At 57.9% G+C, this 26,717-nt stretch overlaps 1 long non-coding RNA gene across 2 annotated transcripts; it reads left to right on the forward strand.

The window, feature by feature from the left end:
- Window positions 1-363: 363 nt before the first annotated feature.
- Window positions 364-22,188, forward strand: LOC103348738 (uncharacterized). 2 transcript variants are annotated; one of them, XR_517026.3, is made up of 3 exons: window positions 364-546; window positions 1,948-2,026; window positions 21,921-22,188. It is a non-coding gene; the product is annotated as an uncharacterized lncRNA (long non-coding RNA). The 2 variants fall into 2 exon arrangements; XR_011387613.1 differs by lacking the exon at window positions 364-546 and adding an exon at window positions 951-1,088.
- The last annotated feature ends 4,529 nt before the right edge of the window (window positions 22,189-26,717 follow it).

A 26,717-nucleotide genomic window follows, 5' to 3' on the forward strand; every position in this document is an offset into this window, starting at 1 on the left:
CCTGAGCCAGGCTGGAGGATTGCGCCCTCCTCCGTGACCCTGACCGCAGGAGCAGAGAGCGCCAGCACAGGCCCTCACCGCCATGCAGCCCTCAGCCTGCACCGGCGCCCTCGCCCTGGCTCCCCCCAGCTGGGTCTGTTCTTGGCTTAGGTTGCCGATGACTTCTTGGGTGCCTGTGGCCCTGAGGAGCAGGCAGGAGGGGAGCGAGCACGTAAAGCAAGTTCATGGGTGTTCCCTTCACAGCAAAGCCGGCTCGCCAGGGCTCTATTGCCCTCACACAGTAAGAACTCTGGACACTTGCTAGTTCTGCTCTGCTACTGGTAATGCCAACTTGGACTGGGCTCTCCGAGCTTTCTGTCTCCGCCATCTTGCCTCGTGGTGGTAAGATGGTGGCCTCAGCGCCGTGGGAAATGCGAGGGTCTCCTAGGAAACCCCCTGTTGTGGTGTCTCATTGGCCAGAGGCAGGTCACATGACTATCCTGGCAGCAAAGGATGCTGGGAATGGAACGCCTGCCCCTGTTTATCCAGCGTCTACCGCAGAGCCAGGTGAGGTGGTGGGCGTGTGGGGGTGGGAGCGGGCCTGGGGTCGCCCGCGGGAGCCGCAGCCAGGGGGGAAAGTCACGGTCTTGAGACGCCGGTGCCAAGGGCAGAGAAATGCTTACTCAATAAGCAGTTAGATTGATTTGCTTTGACATTCTGGGCCTGAAACCAGAGATGCAGAGATAAAAGCCACTCCCTGGCCGACCAGAGTGAGGGGGAGAATAATAATAGTAATAATAACAATACGGAAGCCAAAACTCAGCGAGCACGTACCCTGTGCCAGGCGCTGGGCACTTTCCAGACTTGATTTATTGCATGCCCACGGAACTCCAAATGACAGTGCCGGGGAGGAAGCTGGGGCCCACGGAGCCCGGGCCTGTGCCCCAGGCTGACTGCAGTGGGCTGGATGCCAGAGCCCCGCAGCGGGCAAGGGCGTCGGCTTCTCTGGGGAGGAAGTGGGAGGCCCCCCAGAGGCAGGGAGACTTAAGTAGGGTCCAGAAGCAGGCATCGGAGTTCCCCAGCCAGACATGGCCCGCCAGGTGCCCCAGGTGAGAACACACACGTGATGTTGACAAGATCTGCAGTGTCCCGTGGATCTTTTTCAGAAATTCCTGTGCTGAAAATCAAAATCATACTTTTAAAAATCAGGGAATGGTATGGATAATCAGAGAACAGTCCAAATACAGAGAGTGAGGTTCTGTAATTTACAAAATAACTAAGAAGATGCAAAAAGGCCAACACCCCAACACCCTAGCATCTGATGCTGGTGGTGGTGGGGTGGTTGAAATAGCACGCTCGCTTCAGAAGAGCAGTTTCAGAGGGGTTTTCAAAACAAGCCGTCTTGCCGTTCCACTCTTAAAAAAATCAATGCTAAAGAAGGGGCAAAAGCAGGCAGGTGTTTTGGCTGCCGCACATAACTTGCTGCTATAGGAACTCGTCTTCCCGCCCCGTGTCCCAGGTGTGGAGCTCTCATCCCAGGGCATTGTTGGCACTCCAGGACATGTTGCTTACAGGTGACCTTTTCCCCTCTTGTGAAAGAAGAGGATTGTGGGAAAAAAAAAACCAAGCAGACTGTGAAAAGAGAGCGAGACGTGAGAAGAAAGTGGGACAGTTCCGCAGCATCTGGGAAGGGCCCCCAGGTTCCAAAGGCTGGCCCTGGGCTCCCGTCATAGCGGTACCCTGTGAAGCGACATGTTTTCCCCAAAGTGTCTGTTTATCCAGGGAAACTGAGTCAAAGCAGGGCTGTGGCACAACATGCTGAGCCCTTAGCCTGCCTGCAGCCTCTGCATATGTAGGGCTGTGCCCTCCGGAAGGAGCCTAGCAGGCTATGCAAACCCCAGGTCATTTGCACAGTCCCAGGAGACACAGGGGTCTTGAAAAATGTCTAAGTTTGGTTTTCCCGGCCAGGTTTCAAATGGGATTCGAAGAAAACTTTGAATGTGACGTTCTCACACATCCACATTCGCGGGAAAAATCGCCTCTCAAGGTAAATGAGTAGAGTCATTTTCTCACCTTTGATTTTTTTTAACTAGTAGGTAAATATTGTCCGGAGGTAGATACCAAAGTGCCCTGGCTTGTGTTCCCTGCGCTCCAGGCGCATACCTGTGTCAGTGTACCGAACCTGCCGGGAGGCGCAAGAGCTTTTGTGAGTGCCTCTGTTCTTGGAAGTCTTGGGTCCTGGAGACTCCTCTGGTCATTGTCTTGTTCACCTCTGTGTCCTCAGGGCCCTGCATCGTGGCACTCACTCAGCGAGTGACTGGAAGAATGAACACATATATAAATGAATGAATGAATGCGTGAACAAGCAGTACCTAGCGTTTGCATTAAAGGGTCTGATGAGGCCCGTCTCTGTCGTCCCTACCCAGACCCTGCTGGCAGCGCTTACGGGCTGTGCACATGGCCGTGAAGTTAACCCAGGCAGGCACACACTCAGGGAGTGTAAACAGTCCGCCCCCCCGGGGCCAGGGCTGCCTGGCAGCCTCGCGGGCAGCTTGCACAATCCTGTGAGCTGCTGTGAGTCTCATTTTTAGGGCATGGAGTCATCTCTGCCGCGGGCCTCTCCCTCCTCAGTCTGGATCATCTCTTGGCAACACACAGAGGAACTGTGTGTCTGTTGTCAGTGGGAAAAAGCTCGAATCCTCAAGCCTTCCAGGAAGCCCACTGGGATTAGCCAGAGCTATCAGTGGACTCAAGGAGGTGGGAACGGAAGGGCCGCTCGGACATGCCCCAGGCTGACCTCCTCATTTTGCAGATAAAGGAGCACAGGCTGAAAGTGTGGCGGGGGGTGGGGGGGCCCTAAGGCTACTGGCAGTGTGGCAAGGGCTGGCACAGCCTGGGTGTCCTGGGATGGCAGCTGGCTTCAGAACCAGCCAAATGGAGCTACGCATTCTGGCACAGCCAGGAGTCCAGCCGTGTGAACTTGAACCGGACACGCCTTGCCGGGTCTCAGTCCCCTCCTCGTCCCGTGCTGCTGTGTACCTCGTGCTTTGGCGACCTCACGAGGCGCCGCCGACAGGCAAGCACTGAGCACAGTGCCCGGCTGAGACTCAGGGCCTCCTGCTGCCCCCTTCTTGCCCTTCCTCTCCAGTCCTCTCCCCCTCACCAGGTCTGGGCGTGCAGTGCCATGCTTCCCTCGAAACTCCTACTACCAGGAAACTCACATCCCCTCTGGGTGGTGCTTGATGCGATCGTCTCCATCCGCCCACGTCCTCTCCTGCTTACTCCGTCTTCTCCCACTTGCTGAGTGTGCCAGATTCATTCATTCAGTTTTCTCCCTCCTGTCTTCCTACGGACCGTCCTGGCTCCTGCTGTGTGCCAGGCACCTGCTGGGCAGAGACGCTCATGGCCAGCACCTGCCCGTGGGGAGCTCGTCTGCTTCTCAGGAGAGGCCACAGGGACACCCCTGTGGGTGGGGCGTGAATGGCAGGGGCAACGTCGTGTGTCCTCAGAATCCTGTGTCGTAGCTCTATTTCCTGGAACAGTGGTCCCCCTAAGACAGCGTCTTGGTTCAGGGCTGCTACACCAGATGACCGTCGACTGGGTGGCTTATCCAATGGGCATTTATTTCTTATAGTCCTGGAGGCTGGAAGTTCAAGATCAAGGTGCCGGGGGGTCAGGGTCTAGCGAGGGCCTCTTCCTGTGTAACAGATGCCTGCCTTCTTGTGTGTGCTCACGTGGCGGAGAGCAGAGAGAGCAAAGACAAGCTCTGGTCCTTCTTTTTTTTTTTTTTTTTTTTTTTTTTTTTTTTTGACAGGCAGAATGGACAGTGAGAGAGAGAAACAGAGAGAAAGATCTTCCTTTTGCCGTTGTTTCACCCTCCAGTGGCCACCGCGGCCGGCACGCTGCAGCCGGCACACTGCGCTGATCCGATGGCAGGAGCCAGATACTTATCCTGGTCTCCCATGGGGTGCAGGGCCCAAGCACTTGGGCCATCCTCCACTGCACTCCCTGGCCACAGCAGAGAGCTGGCCTGGAAGAGGGGCAACGGGGACAGAATCCGGCGCTCCGACCGGGACTAAAACCCGGTGTGCTGGCGCTGCAAGGCAGAGGATTAGCCTAGTGAGCCGTGGCACCGGCCTCTCTGGTCCTTCTAATAAGGTCCACCGCATCCACCACAAGGACTTGGTCCTCATGACCTCATCACAGCACAAGGGTTTCCCCTCCGAGTGCCATCTTATTGGGGGTTGAGTTCAACATACGGGGGCAGGTGTTTGTCGCCGTGGTTAAGACGCTAGTGAAGGTGCATCCCACCCGCGTTGGAGTACCAGGTTGGAGACTTGGCTGCACTCCTAACCCCAGTTTCCTACCGACGCAGACTCTGGGAGGCCGTGGTGATAGCCCAAGTGGCTGAATTTCTGCCGCTCGCATGGGAGACGTGGATTGCGTTCCCGGCTTCAGCTTCAGCCCCATCCAGCCCCAACCTGGGGACTGAAGCAGCGGATAGGATGGGAGCTGCCTCTCTTATTCCCTTCCATGACAAAAGGCCCTTTGTGGCTGCGATAAAGTCAGGCCCTTGGGACAGGCACATGGGGCTGCATCATCTGGGTGTGCACGAAGGTCCTTCTATGGGAAGGCAGGAGGTCACGGAGGGCGGAAGATGCTATTCAGTGGCTTTGAAAATGGAAGAACGGGGACCGGATGAGCCGAGGGATGTGGGCGCCCTGGAAACCATCAGAAGGCAGTGGCCCTGCTGACGTTTTGATTTTGGCTGCCTGGTGGCCTTGTGACCCTGCCAGGACTGGAAGAGAGTGTGTGAATGTTGCTTATGCCCAGACGAGTGTGTTCATTGCTTACAGAAGCATCAGGAAGAAATGCAAACATGGGTGACCGTGCTTCCTGGTGCCCCTGCAGTTAAGTGGTCCCATGGCCCCAACTCTGGTTGATCAGGGTGTGAGCAGGTGACACCGTTCTTATAGGCCGAGGCGTCACCCTCTGCTGCAGGAGCTGGTGAGGCACAAGAAAATGCAGCTATCGGCCCCTTGGGTCCCCAAGTGATTGTGTGGAGCATGGAGCAGAGCCCCCAGCAGAGACTTGTGACAGGCCTAGAGAGGACAGACAGGCGCTTCCGGCAAAAGCCGCAGCGTGAACAAAAGCCCGGAGTAGCTGGAGGAGTCTGCCTGGGTGGCCCCAGGACGCGTGGGGCCATGTGGGCGGGGAGCAGGCGGCCAAGGTCAGGTAAGGGGCCTCTCCGGGCATGTTCTCTCTCCCTGGCTGTGCTCCCGTGGGTTTGTTCATCCTCCTTTCCTGCCGTGTGCACCTGCCGAGCGTGCAGAGCACCTGTGTGCACATGTTCGTGTGCCTGGAGCACAAGTTTGCACACGTGCACCTTCCTGAGTGATTGTGGAGAGTGTGGTTCTCCGGATTGTCTCTGGGTCTAGCTCTGGCTAGACCTGGACATACCGGGTGTCAGTGTGAGGGTGTGTCCTGTGCCGAGGGGCTGCAGAGAGCGTGGCATGGTGGGACAAGACAAGGGCGTGGATGGTCACATCGGAGTGAGCGGAGACACTGTCAAACTCACTGGTGAAGCAGCCGCCGGCGACACGCCCCTTCGGGTGAGTCCTGAGCCCCAGGGGCCAGCCCGAGAGCCGCACAGTAACTCATTAACACGCGTCACACCAGAGCGGCTCACTGTGGAGGACCAAGCGTGAACTGTGTCACATCGGGGTGGCGTGCCCCTTTTCTTCCCCACATCTCTCACTATTTGGTCACTGCGATCACCTAACTCCTACGAACAAGGCGTGCCGTGGCGGTGTGTGACGTTGAAGCGGAAGCTGAGTGTGTGTTTGTGGGCACGTGGGTTTCTCTCACGCTTGCAGCAGCTCGTGTGAGCTGTGGCCCTCTGGCGGGGTCCTCAGGGCTGCTGTGCCCCTGATGGGTGGGGGAGCCCGGCTCCAAGACAGGGACTTGTCTCGCTAAGGTCAAGTGCAGGCCAGGGTGGTCTCAGTGAGGTCCCTGTAGGTGGCATGGCATAAGAGGAAATGTACCTTCCAGCACCCAGGGGACCTGCCTAGACTGTCTGAATGGGGGATACAGTCTAAATCCAGCCAGGCCCGGCTTTGCGTGCCCTTTCCTGCCACCCTGCGGTTTGCTTAAGCAAGCACCACACACTTCGGTTCTCCCGGTCAGGAGGCTGGCTCATCCTCCCCTTCCTGCCAGCCTCAAGGGAGCTGGAATGTGGGGTGAGGGGGTGCCTCGGTGGCGCTGGGAGTCCCCAGGGAGCACGAGGCCTGGGTTACCTGAGTGGTTTCCTCTTCCTCTTTAGGGGCTTTACGACTGAGCTTACTCATTCTTATTCTTTTGGTTTTTTGCGACAACCTTTGCACCTGTCACTCGGGGCTGTGAGAGTCTCCTCCCACCCTTGGGCCCCCTTGCTGCAGGGTTACTAAGGCCTGAGGTCAGAGCCTGGGTGGGATGTGTGGCCGAAGGGCTTGGTGCAGCTGCTTTTCACCCAGCCACCAAGTGCACACACTGCCTTTGCAAAAACAACTCCCTCTTTGGCACAGGGCAGTGTTTGCCCTGGGACAAGGCCCTGAAGCCTTGCATGGGCCCTGTTTATTCTGGCAAAAACCACAGTGAGATCTAAGCATTGTGGGTACATTGACCTTCCTGGATTTCTTATCATGCAGCCTGCCCTGCCTGGGAGCCAGCAAAACACCAATGGGTGCCCAAGAGGAGATCTTAAGGAGTTCTGGAAAGATGACTCCTGCCCCCCTCTGCCCTCCTGCCGTGCAGTGGGGCAGGCAGCCCTGGACAGGGCCACGAGGCTGCTGGGTGTGAGGTCGAAGGAACAGGTGAGGTGGATGAAGCCGACCCTCTCCTCGAGCTGGCCTGACCCTATGGCCTACTGCGAAATTTCCAATCCTGAGTCCCCAGTGCTGGCTGGCCTGGTCCTCTCCCATCATCCAGAACATGTCTTGCCCTGTCAAGCTTCAGATTTTTGCCTGGGTCCTGCCCTCCGTGAGCCACTTTTTTTCTTTTTAAAAGAAAATTTATTTTTAAAATAAATAGTTTATTTATTTGAAAGGCAGAGTTGCATAAAGACAGGAGAGACAGGTCATCCATCTGCTGGTTCACTCCTCAAATGGCTAGAATAAACAGGCCGAAGTCAGGAGCTGAGAGTGTCTCCAATGTAGCTGGGTCTCCAATGTAGCTGCAGGGGCCCAAGTTCTTGGGCCATCTGCCACTGCTTTTCCCAGGCGCATTAGCAGGGAGCTGGATCTGAAGTGGAGCAACCGGGACTCGAACCGGAGCCCAGATGGGATGCTGGCCTCACAGGTGGTGGCTTAACCTGCCACGCCACAGCACCAGCTCCAAGCTATTTTTTTTTTAGCAACTCTGCAATTGAGATCCCGCCTGATGGGTTGGACCCACCACTGGCTGGGTGAGTTTTGGGAGAGGGACCGGGTGAGGGACAGACTGTGCCCCTCACTCTCTGTGTTTCCGTGCCTTCCCTTTCTGTAGGCTCTGTGAAGCTTAGGGGGCCCCTAGCGTGTTTGTCTTGGCATGTGCAAGTGAGCCGCAGGTAGACTCAGAGCTTGGCGGCTGGGGAATGCTGGGGGTGGGGGCAGGGACTTCCAGGCTCAGGGCTCCCTAAAACCCTGGATCAAATCCCAGCTCCCAGTCTCACGGCCTTAGCAAGTGGTCCCGAGCTTCCTGTGCCTGAGTGTGATGACCCTAAAGGCAGCTCCCTCCTTGGGGGGTGTAACCAGAGCGACACCAGGCAGTCCCGTGGGAGGGTGCCTTTCCCCCGTCCTCCGTGTCACTTTGCGGAGACCTCAGAGAAATGGTGGCCCGCAGTGGCCTTTGCACTCCTGATGCACCCTTCGTCGAATGCCCTCTGCGAGGCACCTTCCTGCCCCTGTTTCACAACAAATCTGTGCGTTGTTATTGTTTATCCTCTGCAGATGAGGGGACCCAGGGAGGTGGGGAGGCCAGCGACCCAAGGTCACACAGCTGATGGGCGGCGGGAGGAGGGTTCAACCCTTGACCCACTCACCCGGAGCCTGCAGGAAGTGCCTCTCCACCCCCTTGTCTCTTGCTGACCCCAGCCCTCCACCTGGCCCAGCTGCTAGTGCAGAGTGAGCTCAGGGATGCCTTAGGGTCTGCCTTGTCAGACCCCCTTTCTCAGCTCTGCACCCCAACTTTCCACCATTATGCTTCATCTGTGTGTCTGCAAAATTTCGGAAGCCCCTTGTGGATAACACCATCTACCGACTTCTCCCAGCCGTCCACACACCAGCACCAGTATCCAAGGGAAACATGCCCGAGCCAGGGACCTCTGGACAGGAGGAGGAGGGGGCTGCTTCTGGTTGAGTCCTAGAGTGGCCCTCCAGAAACCCAGGCTTGTCATCAGAGCAAGAAAACGACATGCAACCGGGAGCAGAGGGGAGGAGGAATGGCGGTGAACTGAGTCCCTTCCGGGTGACCCTCGGAGAATCCTGTGAGTGCTGTCTGGATCGGTTCTCTCAAGAACTTGGGCAGGGGCATCCTGATTTTATTTGGCAGAGAGCAGACAAGGCCCAGAGATGTGAAACAGCTTGCCCCGGGCCACAGAGCAGAGGCAAGATTCAACCCAGGCCCGTGCCAGCTTTCCAATGTGCCTGCCCAGGGTTCCTGAAACTGGAAACGTGGCTATGAGCAGGGATTTGTCTTCAGGCAGAGCTAGAAGAGAGGTGGAGGGAAAGAGCCAGAGAGAGAGAGAGAGAGAGAGAGCACGAGTGCCTTATTTCCATGAGTCAGGGGCCCTCAGCTGCAGGCCAGCTGCCGCCCACCTGCTATGGCCAGGGGCCTGGAGGTGCTATAGCACGCTTAGTCATCGCAGCGGGCAGCAAAACAGCCTCGGGACTGCCTCTGGCCTTGGCCCTGAGCTTGATGCCTGGGGCGCGTTACTCACTTCCTTCCCAGGACCCTGTGTACCCCTGGGAGGGGCTCTGGCTCCTGCTGGATCTCCGAGTCCTGCACTTCCAGGGGTGGCTGCCGATGTGACGGGCAGTGCTGAATCACTCACGTCCCCTCGCTGGAGACCAGGCCAACCCAGCTGCCCTGTGTCATGAGCACAGGGCACCTCCATGGAGAATGTATAGGACTCCTGGCTCCACTTGGCTCTCCTTGGAGAACAGTTAGACATGTGGTGAAGTAAAGGGAAGAAAAATAATTTATCCAGGGACGGGCACTGGGTCCCTTCCTTCCCAGCCCTCCACATAGGAACTTCATAAAGTTCACGGCTAATGGAATTCAAAGATACGTTTATGGCCAAACTGTTTGAAACCCATGAGTGGTTTTTCCTAAAACGAATTGTCCAAGAGCCTTTTGAAGACACCGCCCTGGCCAGCGGCCGCGGCTCACTAGGGTAATCCTCCGCCTGTGGCGCCGGCACCCTGGGTTCTAGTCCCGGTTGGGGCGCTGGTTCTGTCCCAGTTGCCCCTCTTCCAGTCCAGCTCTCTGCTGTGGCCCGGGAGTGCAGTGGAGGATGGCCCAGGTCCTTGGGCCCTGCACCCGTATGGGAAACCAGGAGGAAGCGCCTGGTGCCTGGCTTCGTATCTGCACAGCACGCCAGCCGCAGCGCGCCAGCCGTGGCGGCCACTTGGGGGGTGAACCAACGGAAAAAGGAAGACCTCTCTCACTGTCTAACTCTGCCTGTCAAAAAAAAAAAAAAAAAAAAAGACACCGCCCTGCCCCCCACTTCTCTGCAAAGCATTCATTCACCTGCAGTGGCCTCTGACGGAAGCAATATCCCCTTGGCTTGATAACATAAAAAGTTCTGCTCCAGCTCTGGCCGCTAACTCCTCACAGGAGGTATCTGCTCCTAAGGTGAGAAGTTGTGTGACGACACCAGCTTTAATGCCTGCATGGGACGCCATCTGCAAAACCCTGCCCCAGAAGCTGGCCACCTTGGTCATTGCCAGTGTCTCCCCAGCGTGAGTACGTGGCTGCGCACTGCTCCAGCTCCAAGTCTGAATTCCAGGTTCTTCTTCCTCCCTGCGCAGCTGCCTGGAGGCGGAAGGGTGAGGTCAGAGGGCGGGGCACTGTGCGAGCCCCTGGCGGGCTGGCCGCAGCCCAGGACCCCTCCGGGCAGAGATGAGGAAGCTGCCTCAGGGGACCTGTGTGGTCCAGCCTGGAGCCTTGGTTCTGAGCTGGATCGCACAGCTGAGCTTTGATAGGCAGGTTGCAGGGGCCTGGGGAGGGGCGGGGGACAGAATCTGCCTTGCCTCTTGTCTGCCAGTGCCAGAGAGGCAGAGTGACCTCCCCAAAGCCACACGGGGGGCCAGAGCTGCGTGTCACACAGACTCGGCGCAGCACCTGTTGCTGTCTCTCTCAGAGTTCCAGCTGACTCTCCCCGTGGGCTTGGGTCCATGTGCGCTGACGTAATTCCTGAAGCATCGCAGGGCAATTTTCACGGAGGATGGTTTTGGCCCACCCCTACCTGCTGCCAGCCTCCTTCTGAACTATATTTAGACTCTGCCCGCTCCTGCCCGCCACCTCCTGCCTGCACTGGCGCGGGAGCCTCTGACTGCTCCACCTGCTCCCACTCTTGCTCTGTTCTCCGCTCTGCCATCAGACCGATCTTTCCAAAACCCCAATCCCGGAGCCCGTGTTTAGTCTAGCACTTAGGATGCCCGTGTCTTAACCTCAGGGCTGCTGGGTTCCGTCCCTGACGGTGGCTCCTGTCTCCAGCTTCCTGCTCATGCCGATCCCGTGCTAAAGCCATCCCATCAGCTTAAGTAGCTGGGCCCCTGACACCACGTGGGAGACCTGGATGGAGTTCTTGGCTCCTGGCTTCAACCACCCCCCTCCCCCAGCTATTGTGGGCATTTGGGGGGAGGGTGAAGCAGCACATGGGAACATATGCACTATCAAATAAATACATCTTTTTAATTAAAAAATACATGCTGTACTTGTTGATGCCAACCAGTGTTGGGTAGGGACCTGCTGTGGGACAGCCCCGGGCTTGGCCCACCTGTGGCTTTTGTTTGCAAGAAACTTGGTGGCTAGAGAAAGGGCCCCAGATGTGCTGGTGCCAGGAAACTTGTGTCTCTCTTCTCAGCGCTGGTGACACGGGGACCCCTCTCTCGGGAGGAGCCCAGCTTCCTCTGGTATAGCCATTTCTCCTCTGTGCTTCACCCACAGCAATGCCCCCTAAATTAACACAACCGCTGGAGCTGAGCAGATCCAAAGCCAGGAGCCAGGAGCTTTTTCTGGGTCTCCCATGCAGGTGCAGGGACCCAAGGACTTGGACCATCTTCTACTGCTTTCCCAGGCCATAGCAGAGAGCTGGATCAGAACAGGAGCAGCCAGGACACGAACCAGCGCCCATATGGGATGCGGGCACTGCAGGTGGAGGCTTAGTCCACTACAACGCAGCAGCAGCCTCAGCCCAGGGAAAAAGGACCTGGAGGTAGAGACAGCCCTGAAATCCATGTCAGGAGAGGGCTGCTGCCACCCAGCACACAGTGGATGGAAGAGAAACCCAGGCAGAGCCTGTGCCCCCAGGACCAGGGGCCTGCTCGAGGGACAGGGTGTGTGCGTGTGTGTGTGTGTGTGTGTGCACGTGCGCTGAGTGCTGAACACTCTGGGGTCCAGGGAATGCTACCAGGGCACCTGCTCAGCCGCACATAGCCCTGCCCAGTCAGCAGCAGCCCTGGCTTTCGGGTGCCTTCCACCAGTGCCCTGACAGCCTTGGCGGCCTTGTCGCTGCCTCCCAGGGCTGAGGACAGCACAGCTGCACATGGCAGCAGAGGCCTCCTAACCCCACGGGAGCGATTGCAAGGTGGGTGCTTCACAGGCAGGTGGGCAGGTGGGCAGTGAGCAGGGCTTGATGGAGTCCTGGGTGCGGGCAGTTGCCCCCCAGGAACTGTGCCACTGGTGGGAAGGACACCTCGGGGAAGCCTGGGCGGTCTCCTATCAAGCAGAGGCTCAGGGCAGAGTCCGGCCCGTGTGGGAGCACGGCCTGGCTGCCTAGGGTGCGCAGCTTGCTCAGTCACCAGATGCTGCGCTCCAGCCGGAAGCCAGGCCTCGCCCTGGAGAGCTGCAGGGAGGCTCAGGGGAAGTGACGTGGGGGCGTCTCCGACCAGGACATGCCGAGGGTCGCCAGGGCGGCCACACTGCCCGCCAGAGCCACAGTCCCGGCAGCCCCTTCAAGGGTGAACTGGAGATAGAGGAAGCTTCCACGTCTCCCCCACTCCCTGGGCCCCTCCCAGCTGTGACGGTGACGGCTGCAAAGCTGCGCCCACCTGGGAGCTCGCAGGAGAAGGACCAGGAGCAGGGGTAGAGCATCCCATGAGGCCTCTCACTGCGGACTTCCCAGTCCACCTTTCTTCAGCTGCAGCCAAGTGCAAGGGCAGAGGGCCCTGGCTGGAGAATGTCAACATTGCAAAAGACTGGTCTCCTCATCATGCAGCAGGTTAAGCTGCTGCCTGAGATACCAGCAGGCCATATTCAAGTCCCGGCCGCTCCACTTCTGATCCAGCTCCCTGCTAATGCACCTGAGAAAAGCAAGGGAGTGTGGCTCAAGTGCTTGGACCCCTGCACCCACATGGGAGACCCGGATGAAGCTGTTGGCTATTCACTGTTGGCTTTGGCCTGGCCCAACCCAGGCCATTGTGGCCATCTAGGGAGTGAACCAGCCAGGGGATGGAAGATCTGTCTCTCCTCTCTGCCTCTCCTTCTCTCTGTAACTCTGCCTTTCAAATAAATAAGACAGATTAAAAAAAATGCTAGTCTTCCTATCCAATTTGCCTGTCCCTGACCCCGCAGGGCACTGGACTTCTTCCCCCTTCTTTCTACCACGGGCTAGCCTGTGCTCCTGCCATGGGCCAGCCTCTGTTTCTACCACAGGCCGGCCTGTGTTTGAGGACCTGCAAAGACAAGGGGCTCAGACCGGGGGAAATCAGTTCCTCCCTTGTTTAGACTTCACTCGGCAAGGGTGAGGGTCTGGTTAGAGCGGCTGACCTGAGGCCAAGCAGGCAACCAGGGAGGACAGGTGCCAATGAGAGGCCCATGGCACCCAGAGTGAGGCCACCAGAGATGGGGGGCAGGTGAGCCGTACCACGGGGAAAGCCACTTGCTTGGCTGCACAGAACACACGTGAACATGCCTGAGCCACACGGGGTTGTACAACAATCAGGTCCACCATGCAACTCCTCCAGAGCTGTTATGCTCCTACTATATGCCCAGTCTTCTTGATCTGGGGCCTCTCAGCGTGTCCACACGGAACTGTACTGGCCAGGAGCTGAGTGTGCTACCAGCTTCCAATGGTCTCTAATGAGTAATGAAAGCAAATAAATTTAGTTTCCACAAACACGTGACTGACCTCAAGAGCAGCGAGGTGGCCAGCGTGGTGGTGCAGCAGGTTAAGCCACTGCTTGTGACAGCAGCACCCTGTATCCGGTGCCAGTTCCAGTGTTGACAACTATGCAACTCTGATCCAGCTTCCTGCTAATGTCCCTGGAAAGGTAGTGGGTGATGGCCCAAGCTCCTGGCTCCTGCCTTCAGCCTGGCCCACATCTGGCTGTTGCAGCCATCTGGGGAGTGACCTAGCAGATGGGAGCTCTATCTCTCTCTCTCTCTCTCTCTCACTCTGCCTTTCAGATAAATCAATAACTATGGCATATAGTTCAGTCTCAGATCCAGCAGGCCACAGACTAGTGCTGTGAGGCACCCAGATTCACTCAGTGGCTCCTTGGGCCTGGCTCTGCCCCAGTTCAAAGTCTCTTCTGATGTCCGTGATGCCCGCTGGGGCTTGCGTGCTGATTCCTGTCCTGGATGTACCAGGCACCCGTGAAGGTCAGATTCCAAAGTCAGCTTTGTGGAAGACCTCCTGCCACTCCCTCCCACAGCTCATCTGCAGGTGATGGGATGGGTACAGAACAGATTCATGAGAACACAAGTGAGGCCCCCTCACTTGCGAGGTGTGTGCCACTGGGTGAGAGTTCTCAGGACCCGCGGAGCACCTGCCTCTGGGTTTGCAAATGGATACAATGCAAACAGCCAGACAGAGGCTTTGAAAGGGATCAGAAGGGCTCGCACCCGTGAGAGACTCAGTGTGGGGTCTTCACGTGTGTCCCAGCAACACTGGTGCTTATGGAGTCCAGGGTGGCGTGGGGGGTGCTTCCCTCACTGGCACCCTGAGAGGGAGCTGTGCACCCCCCATTCTTGGGGCTGAACTTCCACCATATCAGGCCAGATTCCGCACCTGCCCACGTGATCCCAAACCCGCACCCCTCGTCCTGCCCTCCACACAGCCTGAGCTTGGCGTAGCCCCCACACCCCACCACCTGGCCTTCCCTGAGAAGGTGCGGCTGCTTGGGCAGCTGGAGGCTCTGGGGGCTTGAAAACAGTCCTGGGGGCCCCCTGAGCGTGTTCACCCCAGCTGTGCTTCCCCACCAGGCAGGGACATGGGCAGTCACCTGTCCAGGGAGATGCTGGCCCGAGCCCTCTGGTTTAGTTCACGCCAGGGTGTCTAAGAATCCTTGCAAATGCTTTCCCCAGGCGACAGAACCCAGAGTCCACCTTGAACTGGCAATCTAGTGTGATTCATCAGCCCAGCACATGCAAACCAGTTTGTGAACAAGATAATGTTCTGTCTCTGTGAATGGAGCAACTCCGTGTGCACTGGTAGGGAAAACCACAGGTGTGCCTTCACTCAGCCGTTAAGGGGCTGAGGTCACCTGGTGTTTTTCACACCACCTCCCCCAGATCCCTGGGCTTCTGGAAGGTGGGCCCCAGAGGTGGCCAGAAGGGTCCCCAAGCAGGGACACTGTCCCCCAGTGCGTAACTCTGTCATCACAATGGATGGACAGTGACGCTTCCTGGATGGGGGTGTTGCATTCGGGTTTAAGGAGGAGGAAGGTGAGGAAGGCACCAGATTAACTGAAATCCAAGGTCTCCAAGTGCAGGATTCTTGTCAGAGAAGCAGCACTGAATGGGCTTTGAAATCAGACAAGTGAGCCGCACAGGATGGAGAGAGAGCGATGTGTATGAGGCGGGAGCTCGCCTGCCCTGGGACCGTGACTTTGCTCTTCCTGCCCTCTGTCTGTCCCTTTGTGCTCCACTGGATGGGGTCTCAAGGCTGCCTGTGTCTCTGTGTTTGAGGTGCGTTTCTGCCTGCCCCTCCCCTGCCCTCCCTGCCCTGGCTCTGGTCCCTAACTGCAAGCTGCCCGTTTGCCTGCTGCTCCTTGGAAAACATGGCAATGAACTCTTCTGTGGGCGGGAGGGCAGGGAGCAGCCTGTAGCCGGGGCCGCTTGCCCAAGCTCTCAGGCGCTCTCTAGCTAAGGGCAGCCTTTATTTCTTCCTCTTTACTGAATCAAGAAGTAGTTGAAGCTGGCGCTTGTGACACCTAGTCCCAGCTAGTTCACATGGCATGCTAAGCCCTGCAGATGGTGGGCGCCTGGGTCCACACGGGCGTGCACGCTCTCACCGTCCCCACAGGGCTGGCATTGGCATTGCTGAGTAAACACGGCGCTGTTAACCGATGGACACCTTGATGCATTCGTTATGATCCTGGCCTCTTCAGACAGCGCCATGGGTGCGGTGCGGTAGGAACCCCTCGGTGGAGGGGCCCTGGGCTCGGAGAGGGTAAGGGATTAGCTGGGTTGTCAGAACCTGCAAGTGATCTGGGATGGACTTTAGGTTCGGGCTCTTTCTCTGATGCCACCCTGGGGCTCTCAGCACACGGAACCTCAAGGCCAGGAGAGGAGAAAGCTGGGTCAGGTTAGGAGGAGGTGTAGGCGGGATTCCCCTTTGCATTCTGGAATTTAAAGTTCCGGAAGGTGGGGGTGAGGGCAGAGTTAAACCAGCCTCTGGAACCCAGGCAGTGGGTCACAGCTGGCAGCTGGGCCTGGGCCTGGGGAGAGACTGGCAGAGGGTGATCCAACAAGCTGGAGAGGTCTTGGTGATCAAAGATCAAGCAGGACAGGGCCCAGAGGTCACCCACCTGGACAGTGACCCACAGGGAGGAGAGCTGTTACCACCTGCTCCCATAGTTCTGCAGTTGGAATCTTGAACTGGAATACGGAGTGAGCTCTGGCCTGCTCTAGGCCACTCTGTGACATGGAGACTGAACCCCTACCTCCCAACTGCTTCCCAAGCTCTTCTCGAAGATTCCTCCATTCTCGAGTCCTTTGTGCCCGACCTGGGTTCTTATGTCCCCAGGGGACTTCCCTACATGTGAGAAGCAGCAGCCCTGGGCCATCTGCAGCTGCCTGCCCTGGGGTTATACACAGAAGCTGCCTCAGGAGCATATATCCTTCGCATCCATGGGTTTCTTGCAGTTGTCCCCTGATCTGGGGACATCAGGGTCCCTGGGGCCACGTGGAGATTCCCAAGATGGATGATGGTGGGAAAGATGAGGTCCTTGGAGGCGGAGTCTGGTTATTTGAACCCCAGAAGGACCCACATAGGCCTCCAGGGCAGGTTTTCCATCTGCCCAGTGGATGCCAATGAGGGAGTGCTTAAACAGAGAGCCTGCCAGGGAGGAGGGCCCCCTCCTGGCCTCACGGTGGCTGTCCGGGCACCGCCCTTGCACCTGCTCGGGTGCTGCTCGTCCTTGCCTTTGGCTGGTCTTTCAGACTCCCCAGTCAGCGTCATCCTCTCTGTACCCGCATCGCCTCTGCCCGCGCTCTGGTCCTCTTCGTGCCTCATCACTAGCTTCGCCCACTGGAACCCGGAGCTCCCTAAGGTACCGGCACACATCTGCCCGCATGGCTGCCCTGGCTCCGGACCCGCCTCTTCCCAACATCCTTCAGGCCAAGTGCCTGCAGGCCTGGCTTGGAGGAAACCTCGGGGGTGGGGGGAGCGTATGAGCGTGCGTGCAGGTGTGTCACTCAGCACGGAGCTCCAAAGCTGAGCAGGCCCAACTGGGCCTCGGGATGCTCCCTCCCAGAGCCTTTGCCCTTTGCCTATCCCCCGCTCTCCTGCTCAGGCCCCTGCAGCCCCGCCCCAGGCTGTCACCCAGACTTGTGTGCTGAGAAGGTTTGTTGAGGGGTAGGGCCTAATGATATCTTCTCCAAGCCCATGGTGCCCCAGCGAATGGGCTAGACAGGGAACCGACATCTCTCTGCGAGGCCCCCTGCGCCAGGCCCTGCACTCAGTGCTTACCGAGGCAATGTCTCACTCATTGTAGGAAGTGAGAGCAGGTGAGGACACGGCTGTCCCCAGCCCCGGCACCTGTGTCCCTGCTCCCCGGGCCTGGAGCTCCCGTGAACAGAGACCACTGGGAAATTGCCTGCCTGGGAAGCGGCGCTCTGACGACACTGTCGGGACCCTGAGAGCTGAATGGGGGGTACCCCCTGGCCAAAGTGCAGGCTCTCCCCGCCCGCGCCGCCGTGGGCTCTGACCTGCTGCCGAGTACCACCAGGTTTCTGTCTGTCTCCACATGTCAGGGGCTGTTTCTAGCACTGGGGGCTGAGGAGCTTTCAAACCTGGGTACGGCGCTGAGACGGCAGGTGAGGGCTCAAGTGTGGGCGCTCCAGCTCCGGCCCTTGCCGGCCGCGTGCCAGCCCCCGGCGGGCCAACCTCTGCAGCCTGCTGGTCCTCAAGGTTGTCCTCAGAGAGCAGGGTGGCCGCGGAGCTGCGGCCATCCCTGTGCATATGAAGCTGTGCCCCGGGAAGGCCCGGTGACCTCGTTATCAGCATCAGTTATGGTCGTTATTTGCGGCGTCCATGGTCATGGGCAATAAACACCAATGTAAAGCCCCTGGCTCCCAGCCAGGCCCATGACCGGCCCTAGGTAAATACAGTTTCTCTTCCGTCTTACCACTCAGAGCCCCCTCAACCTGGTGGGTAAATCAATGCCTGCTGGGTGATTCCCCCAGAGAAGAGGTAGCCCCCCGACACGCAGGTTCCTGCTCCCCAGTCTAGCGGGGCCCCCAGAAGCGTTGCTGCCTATCAGCCGGCTGTGGCTACTATGCCATGATCCACGGGGCGAGACGGGGCGGGGCGAGAGGGATGTCCGCCCTGCTTCCTAGCCAGCTGGCCATGAGGCCTGAGCTCAGGTCATCGTGCTGGCCATGAGGTCTGCTCTGGTGTGCGGATGTCTGCTGACGGTGTCATCCTGGGGACACCCGTGAGGTGCTGTAGATCCTCAGTCCCCAAAGAAAGCAGGTGCACCCGCAGGTTCTCTCCTCTGCACAGCTCCCTAAAGACTCAGTGTCTCTATTTTTTCTTTTCAGCTCCCTCAGTGCAAATATCATTAGCAAATCGAAACCCAAGCTGTGTGTGTATGTGTGTGTGTCTCTGTGTGTTTTGCTTATCAAGGTCAAGAACGGTTTTTAAGATGGAAGTTCCCACACAGGGCCTGCAGGCCTGTTGCTTGTTTGGTTTGGATGAGCGTGAGCTGTGGCCAGCATGGGCCCTCCTATTCTTGGAACCCTGTATGTTTGCAAAAGTCCCAGAACCCTGGTTTTGGAAGTCACCCACTTGTGTGTCACCTGTGAAGGAACCACCTTACAGAGGTGCTCCCTTCCCTCAACTCAAGCCACTTAAGCGCCTGTTGGGGTCCCAGATCTGCCTCAGCTGAGCAGGGGCACACAGGGAGCAGAGGCAAATGGAGAAACAGCCAGTTAAAGGCCTCAGAGTTAGAGGGGCATCCCCGGGGCCTGAGCCTTCTAGGGTAGGCAGAATGAGGCGTTCAGAGAACTCCTGCCTGGGTGGAGCCAGAAACAGGGGCTGGGAGTTTGAAAGGCTTGTGTACAACCCAGCTGTTTACAGAGATCCCCGGAGTTAAAGGAACAAGGATATGAGGCCTGGTGGAGTGGCCGCTGTCACCACTCTAGGGGAGTGTCACCACCTCAGGGCCCAAAGGGGCAGGGGAGAAAACTGGCACAGGAGCTGAGTTCCAAGTGTGAGATGTGGGGGCCGGCGTTGTGGCGTGGGGGGTGAAGCCTCCCAGCCAGCAACACCAGCATCCCATATGGGTGCCAGTTTGAGTCTCAGCTGCTCCGCTTCTGATCCAGCTCCCTGCTAATGAGCCTGGGAAAGCAGTGAAGGATGGCCCAAGTCCTTGGGGCCCTGCACCCAGCTGGGAGGTTGGGATGAGTTCCAGGCTCCTGGCTTCCTCCTGGCCCAGCTGTGGCCATTGTGGCCATTTGAGGAGTGAACCAGCAGATAGAAAATCAATCTCTCTCTCTCTCTCTCTCTCTCTCTCTCTCTCTCTCCTGACTCTGCCTTTCAAATGAGCAAAAAGTAAATCAACCCCACAGTGTGAGATGTGGAAGGAGGGCCCACAGCAAAGCCCATGGCTCCCAGAGACACCATCCACCGTGCCCTGAGTGAGACGTGAGAGAGCGGGAGCGCAGGCTTGACTCTACCCCCCAGTCTCCCACTAGTGGCTGGACCCAGCCAAGGGTGGGGTGTCTAGAGGGTATGCGCCCCCCCCCCCCAGCAGGGAAGGTGGTTAGAGGGTAGGCTCCTAACCCAGCTCTGCCATTGGTTCTTCACTGGAAAACCATTGTTGTTGTTGTTGTTGTTTTTTGACAGGCAGAGAGACAGAGAGAAAGGTCTTCCTTTGCCATTGGTTCACCCTCCAATGGCCGCTGCGGCCGGTGCGCTGCGGCCAGCCCATCACACTGATCCGATGGCAGGAGCCAGGTACTTATCCTGGTCTCCCATGGGGTGCAGGGCCCAAGCACTTGGGCCATCCTCCACTGCACTCCCTGGCCACAGCAGAGAGCTGGCCTGGAAGAGGGGCAACCGGGACAGAATCCAGTGCCCCGACCGGGACTAGAACCCAGTATGTCAGCGCCGCAAGGCGGAGGATTAGCCTAATGAGCCACGGCGCCGGCCGACCATTGGTTCTTCACCAGACGACCATAGGTTGCTTTGCTCTGCTCAGCCTCTGCTTCCTTCTCTGGGGTAGGAGGACACTGGCCAAGGCTTTGGGCTTCTGAGCTTGCTGAGTACCTTGCTCAGGCACACAGGGACCCCGCGGAAGCAACTAGCTTCTGTCTCAATGGCCAGCCCCTCTCGGCATAAGGCCCACAGCCCCCCAGGACCACTGGGGACCCACCCCTGGGGGCTTGGAGCTAGGGTGAGGGGACTCTGACCAGTGACCCCAGACTGTCAGAGCTGGCGCACAAATGCCACCGGTTTCACTGATGATCAGACAGAACATGTCCTTGTAACAGAGCTTCACTGGAACGTTTCCAAAAAAATCGGGCAGTTTAAAGAAACACGAGTGGTTTTGGCAAAAACCCGTGGCAGTGGTGGGAGGGTTCATTCGGCAAGTGATTAACAACCAGAATGAAAGAAAGAAATCACACCGACTCCATACATACTCTCGCAGAAAATGAAAGAAGAAGAGCTGTTTTCCGGTCCATTTTATGAGGCCAGACTTAACTTTGATGCCAAAACCAGAGAGAGACATCACAAGATTACAGACCTCATGAGCATCAAGGCAAAAATTCCTTAAATTGTTTAAGCAAGTTGTATCCAATGATACACAAAACAGATAACATATTACGACCAAATGGGTTTCTCGCAGGAATGCAAGTTGGTTTAACACTTGAAACATGAATGAAATTCAGCGTATTCATGGACTCACTGAGAAAATCTGAGGATCAGCTCAGCGGATGCAGAAGGGACCAGTGACAGAGGCTGACGCCCATTCGTGACTAGGACCCTCGGCGAACCAGGACCAAAGGCAGGCCATCCACGTGACACAAATGGACCCCCCCCCCCCAGCCGTGGTGCCAGCCCCTGTGGGGTGGGGCTGCATGCTTTCCCCCTAAGATCAGCAATAAGGAAGCTAGCAACACGCCCCCACCCCAGCACGGCCACAGCAAACAACAGATTTGAGCTGACACTCAACCAAAGACGATATGGGGACTATGAATCAGCACGTGGAAAAAAAAAATCATGCACATTTCAACTACAGGACATCACCAGATACCTCGTGGAACACCCCTTGATTCAGATCAATTGTATCTTTAAGAAAAAAGGGTGCATTTATTTATGGGGGGGGTGGAGAGAGAGAGAGCTCTGTCTGCTGGTTCACTCCCCAGATGTTCTCACAATGACCGGGGCAGGACCTAGCTGAAGCCCAGAGCCAGGGACTCAATCCAAGTCTCCCATGTGGGTGGCAGGGGCCCAAGTACTTGAGCCACCACCTGCTGCCTCCAGGGTCCAGCTCGTTAGCAGGATGCTGGAATCAGGAGCAGAGATGGAGCCTAGAACCCAGGCACACCGATGTGGGACACGGGCAGCCCAGGTAGTGGCTCCGCTGCTGTGCCGCAGGCCTGCCTCTCCCTGATTCCATCTTCTCCTTAAGTAGCTGCCCTGCAGGGGACTTGGCTACACTGACCGGGTAGGCCACACACCATGCCCTCCCCGCCCCCCACCATGCCGCCTCCTGGGGCACGTTTTCCTTTGGCGGTGATAGGCGTAAAGGAAGAATGCTCACCATGTGAAGACAGCGAGCACTGGTGCCAAGGAGAGGCAGATGTGGTGGTGGGAAGGGTCCAGAACCCGTGGGGAGACCAGGTTCCGGGCCTCCTGGCCTGTGCTAATTCCTGGGTCACCTCTCCTGACCACCAGTCTATGCCCCTCCTCAGATTTTTTTTTTTAAAGATTTATTTATTTAGGAGGCAGAGTTACAGACAGGGAGAGGGAAAGACAGAGAGAGAGGTCTTCCATCTGTGGTTCACTCCCCAAATGGCCACTGTGGCCAGAGCTGGGCCAATCTGAAGCCAGGAGCCAGGGGCTTCTTCTGGGTCTCCCACACGGGTACAGGGGCCCAAGGACTTGGGCCATCTTCTACTGCTTTCCCAGGCCATACCAGAGAGCTGGATAGGAAGTGGAGCAGCTGGGACTCGAACCGGCGGCCATATGGGATGCCTGCACAGCAGGCGGTGATTTACCCACTGATCTTGCATTTTCCCTGCTTCAGCCCTAGAATCCTCCGCTTCTCTGAGGCTCCCTGGACACTGTGGCCTGCAGCTACAGCACTCATTGCTTCCGGCTTGAGTCATCTACGAGGGCTTTCCGGCAGACAAATCTAGAAGATAACCAGTTTTATGAATGGACATTTCCAGTTCAAGTTCATGATTACAGGGATTTGAACCTTGCTTATTTTATCGTACAGCTGTGTCTCTTCTTGATTATGCTGAAAGTCTTGGTTGCTGACCATAGAAATATTATTCCTGTGTGGTAATGCAGCAGCAATGGTTCATAACTCCGGGGGAGGGGTCGGGACCCTGTGCGTCCTTGGATTGGGTGCAGAGTGGGTGGGTGGACATGTGTGCATGTGCACATGAGTGTAAGGACCGGATGTACGCGTGAGTGTGTAAGCTCATGGGCATTTTCTTAGTCTTCACACTGTCTTAGAGTTTTTAGTCTTGGTGTCAGGGACACGTTGGACCTGAGGATTCTGGGGGTTGGGCACTGTCCCATGCCCTGGAGGGTGCTGAGGGAGCGTCCCTGGCCAGGAGTACCCTCCCAAGGTGCCAATCAATCAGCCGCGGCTGCCTCTCCAGATATGGCTACAGCTGCCCCTGGTTCCAGGGCTTCGTCAAGAGTACCGAAAGCATGATGAGGCCACGGGACGCATTTCGGGCACAATGGGGACCGATTTGGGAAATGCTGTAGAGAGATCGCAACAGTGAGTGCACTGACTTGTCAGGGCTGTCGCAGCCACGGGTCCAAACTGGGTGATGACAGCCCCAGAACTCAGCGGGCCACCGTTCTGCAGATGAACGTGTCGGCTGGATGGGCCCTTCTGAGTGCTGAGAGGGAGACCGCTGGCCTGGCCTCTTCCCGGCTTCTAGACCTTTGCTGGCAACATGGGGCACTCCAGGCTCGTAGACGCACTGCCCTGACTTCCGCCTTCTCTCCCGTGTGTGTGTGTGTGTGTGTGTGTGTGTGTGTGTGTGTTGAGTAGGACTACGCCAGCACCTGATTTTGCTCCAGGGTGGCTAAATGAGTTGCCACAGGCAAAGCCCCTGCTCCTTGATGGGCAGGTGGTAAGTGCTCCAGGAGAGTGAAAAGGAACGGGCACCACCGTCATCGCTGCTTTGACCACTTCCGGGGCTCACCCTTCTCCTACGAGAGTGAATCTGTATCCCCATTTTCCTAACGAGACGTGTGAGGTACACGGGCCTTGGCGACCCGACCGGCACTCTCTGGGCCACAGGCTCACTGCTCCTCCATGCCGCCTGGTCCTCTGTTCTGGAAGATTGCAAAGTCCCTTTGCCCCCCGCCCCCAGCCCTCTGCCAGCTTCCCCCGGGGGAGCAGGGCCCCCGCCTGGGTGTGAGGAGCCCTGTGGCTGCCCTGGCGCTCAGCCGCCCACGGCTCTGTGTGCTGAGCGCAGCCCAGGCATCTGCTGGTGCCGCCCCCATGCACTGGGTGTGAAGCTTCTGTGAAACAGGTCCCGGGGACCCTGGCCAGTGTCCACGCGCACACAGAAGGCATCCGCGAGGTGCCTGTGCCAGGCTCTGCTTTGTCGGGGAAAGTCCCTGGAGGCGCTTTTTTGCTTCTTTAGAGACCAGATTGACTCGAGGTTCGGGATCGCCCGACCCCACGCCACAGAGCTGGGACGCGCGCTCCAGGTCTCTGTTCCAGCACAGCCGAGTGCTAGAGGCGGAGCCCACTGGCTCACGGACGTGCTCGCAAGCTTGGGCTGTGTTTGCAGTTTAAATGCAGCCACCTTTGGGGTCATGGTGGTCCTCCCCCTGCCCACAGCATGCTGGGAAGCCAAGGTCAGGAACTGGGCAGTGAGGGTGGGGGGGAGGTCTGGGTGGCTGCCCCTGCCTTGCCCCCTCCTGCCCCCGGTTCTCAGTGCCACTGGGCTCTGGTCACCATGATCGCGCATCTCTTAGCTGCCTCCTTTCTCAAGCCTTCAGGGTGCTGCCCTGGCTCAAGCACCCCTCTTCCTCCCAGCTCAACTCCCTGCCACCCTTGCAGTGGCACTGGCACAGCTGCTGTCCGGTGAGGCCCACGGAGCCCCAGGGGCAGTCCCTGCAGGCCTCCGCTCCCGTGCAGCCCTCCCTGCTGCGTGGAACCCTGCTCCACTTTTTGGGACAAAGCCATGCACATCAGCCACCCCACTCCTGGGGTCAGGGACCCTGCTAGGATCCGTCCCCTCCCTTAGCACCCCCTGCCATATTCCCAGTGCCGCGTACAAGGCTGTGGAGACCCCAGCGGTGCTTCCTAGATGTTTACCCTGTAGACAGACGGGTGACTGCTGCTTCAAAGAGAGGGAGCTGGCCTTGTGCTCCCCTGTCACTGCCTCCTTGGGCTCAGGGCTATTGGGCCAGGCCATTGACCTTGACCCGCAAAATGGTGGCCATGACAGCTGGCACCTAAGGACATCTCCTGAGCCCTGGCATTCCTTGGGGTATTTGACCTCTACTCACTGAAAAAATTGTTTATGTATTTGAAAGGCAGAGTAACAGAGAAAGGGGGAAATACAGAAAAAAAAGAGACATCTTCCAACCATCTTCCCTCCCCAAACAGATGCAACAGCCCAAGCTAGGAGCCAGGAGCTTCTTCCTGGTCTCCCACGTCGGAGCAGTGGCCAGAGGACTTGAGCCATCCTCCACTGCTTCCCCTGGTGCATTAATGGGGAGCTGGATCCCAAGTGGAGCAAGCATGCCGGGAGCCCGCCCTCCTACATGGGAGGCCAGTGTCTCAGGTGGTGGCTGAGCCCTCTGCCTCACAACACCAGCCCCTCTCATCACATTCATAGTCTCCCCCGTAACCTATGAGAGATGCTGTTGGTTCATCCTAAGTTTTAAAACTTTTTATATCCAAGTAAATTTGAACTTGAACAATGCTGCAAAAATAGTTCAAAAATCCCCGAATCTCCTCCTCCCCCACCCCAGTTTCCTCTTATGCATGGCACCGAGGTCAGAACCAGGGCACCGACAGAAAGAAATGAGCCTGCTAACGACCCCACAGGCAGTGCTGGGCCCCGCCCCACAGCTGGCACAGGACCCCACTTAGCAGGTAGCGGTCCTGCCCCGTGGGCCCTCCCATCAAGGACAGTCCCCCCTCCCGCCACTTATCTGGTCTTTCACAGCCTTGGCACTTTCGAGGAGCCCGAACAGCTGTTCTGTAGAGACACCTGTCCATGTATGTTTGCCTGATGCGGCTCATGCTTAAATTCAGCTTCTGTCTTTTGGGCAAGGAAGCCACGGGGGCGTGGCCCTACCCCACCCGAGCAGAGCATCCTCTAGGCAGGAACTGGCTGTCGCATGGATGTTATTTTCAAGATGAGTCAGCTGCAGCCCTGGAGTGAAAAACCCAACGTCAGCTGGCCGCGGTCGAACCCTCACCGCCGGTGCCTCTGGTCAGCGACACTTGGCCCTGTGTCACATCCCTTATAGAGCCAGGGTCACTGCAAGGGGTCTCAGCTCAGCAGCCAGCTAAGAAGGGAAAGCCCAGGGGACGGGGTGGGGGGAGGGGTGTCACAGACGGGAGGCCAAGGGCAAAGGACAGAGACCGCTCCTGCAGAGCCAGGGAGCACCCAGGCCCTGGAGGCCAGCACTGGGCCATGTGGTGCCTGTGACCCAGGCAGGCAGGAGCAGGCCTCGTTCTGGGCTGGGCCCAGACTAAACAAGGCAGCCACCCAGGCTCTGGTTTGGGTAAACCCCCGGCCCAAGGCTGAGGCTGGCGATAGTGGCGGTGGTGGTGGTTGGGGGGCATGGCGGCAGCCTTGCAGGGGGCGGGGCAGTGCTTGCCCTGGGGTCACGCTGAGGGACAGCCTGGGCCCCATGCCAATGCCTGAGGCACACCAAACAGCCAGCACAGGCCCTGCCCGCCAGCTCTGCTCCCAAGAGGAGGGCACGAGACTGTCCCCGCAAGGCTTGTGATTCTCCAGCTCCTGTGGCTCATGGAGCCAGCTGCCTGCATCAGGGAGCCTATACTTTGAATGCACCTTGCCCCGCCCCCAACCTGGTCCCTGGCCCACCCCCTTCTTGCCGGTTCCCCAGGGACCCTGTCTGGGACTTTGCACAGAAAGCTGTGGGGACAGGAGAGCTGCTCACCCTCATTGCACAGCCCGGCCTGCTCCTCCATCTTCCACAGCCTGAGGGGGAGCCCTCCACGGCGTGGGCTTTGCAGACCTTGACCTCCAAGCACTCTAGGCTTCCTCTTCAGCCTTGAGCCGTGGCCTGTGTGCCCAGGATAAGGGACACCATGGGGGAGGAGCGAGTTCCTGTCCCACAACCGCAGTCACAAGGAGGGCAGGGATATCAGCCCCACTTTACGGATGAGGAGGAGACCGCATCAGGCTAACACTGACTCCGCTTTGCCCCTGCTTTGGGGTGCAGGACCAGCACAGCTGGACAGTGGATGCTGCCTGAGCCCCCAGGCCTGCAATATCCCCACCCCTTCTCCAGACACCCCCGACACACACACACACACACACACACACCGCTCAGTCTCTAGCTTCAATCCTACTGCGAGGGGCCCTCGTTTTAACAACTCCTTGTGTTTTTCCGTGATTTTGGGCACTGGCCACCTTCCTGGCATCTACTGTAACCCAGAGTCAAAGGAGAGGCTTTTATGTGACATGAGCTCCAACCGGCTCACAGCTTCCACCTGATTTCTGCTCTCCCACTGAGCCTGAAGCCACAGTTGCCCCCCGCTGTGACACCTGGACACGGAGTCTGTCACTAGGGGCCCCGGTGTCCCCACTTCTGCAGGCCACTAAGTGTGGGTTGCCTCACATCCCTTCCAGCCAGT

This window comes from Oryctolagus cuniculus, chromosome 3 (genome assembly GCF_964237555.1).
Source record: "Oryctolagus cuniculus chromosome 3, mOryCun1.1, whole genome shotgun sequence".
NCBI classification, from domain to species: domain Eukaryota; kingdom Metazoa; phylum Chordata; class Mammalia; order Lagomorpha; family Leporidae; genus Oryctolagus; species Oryctolagus cuniculus.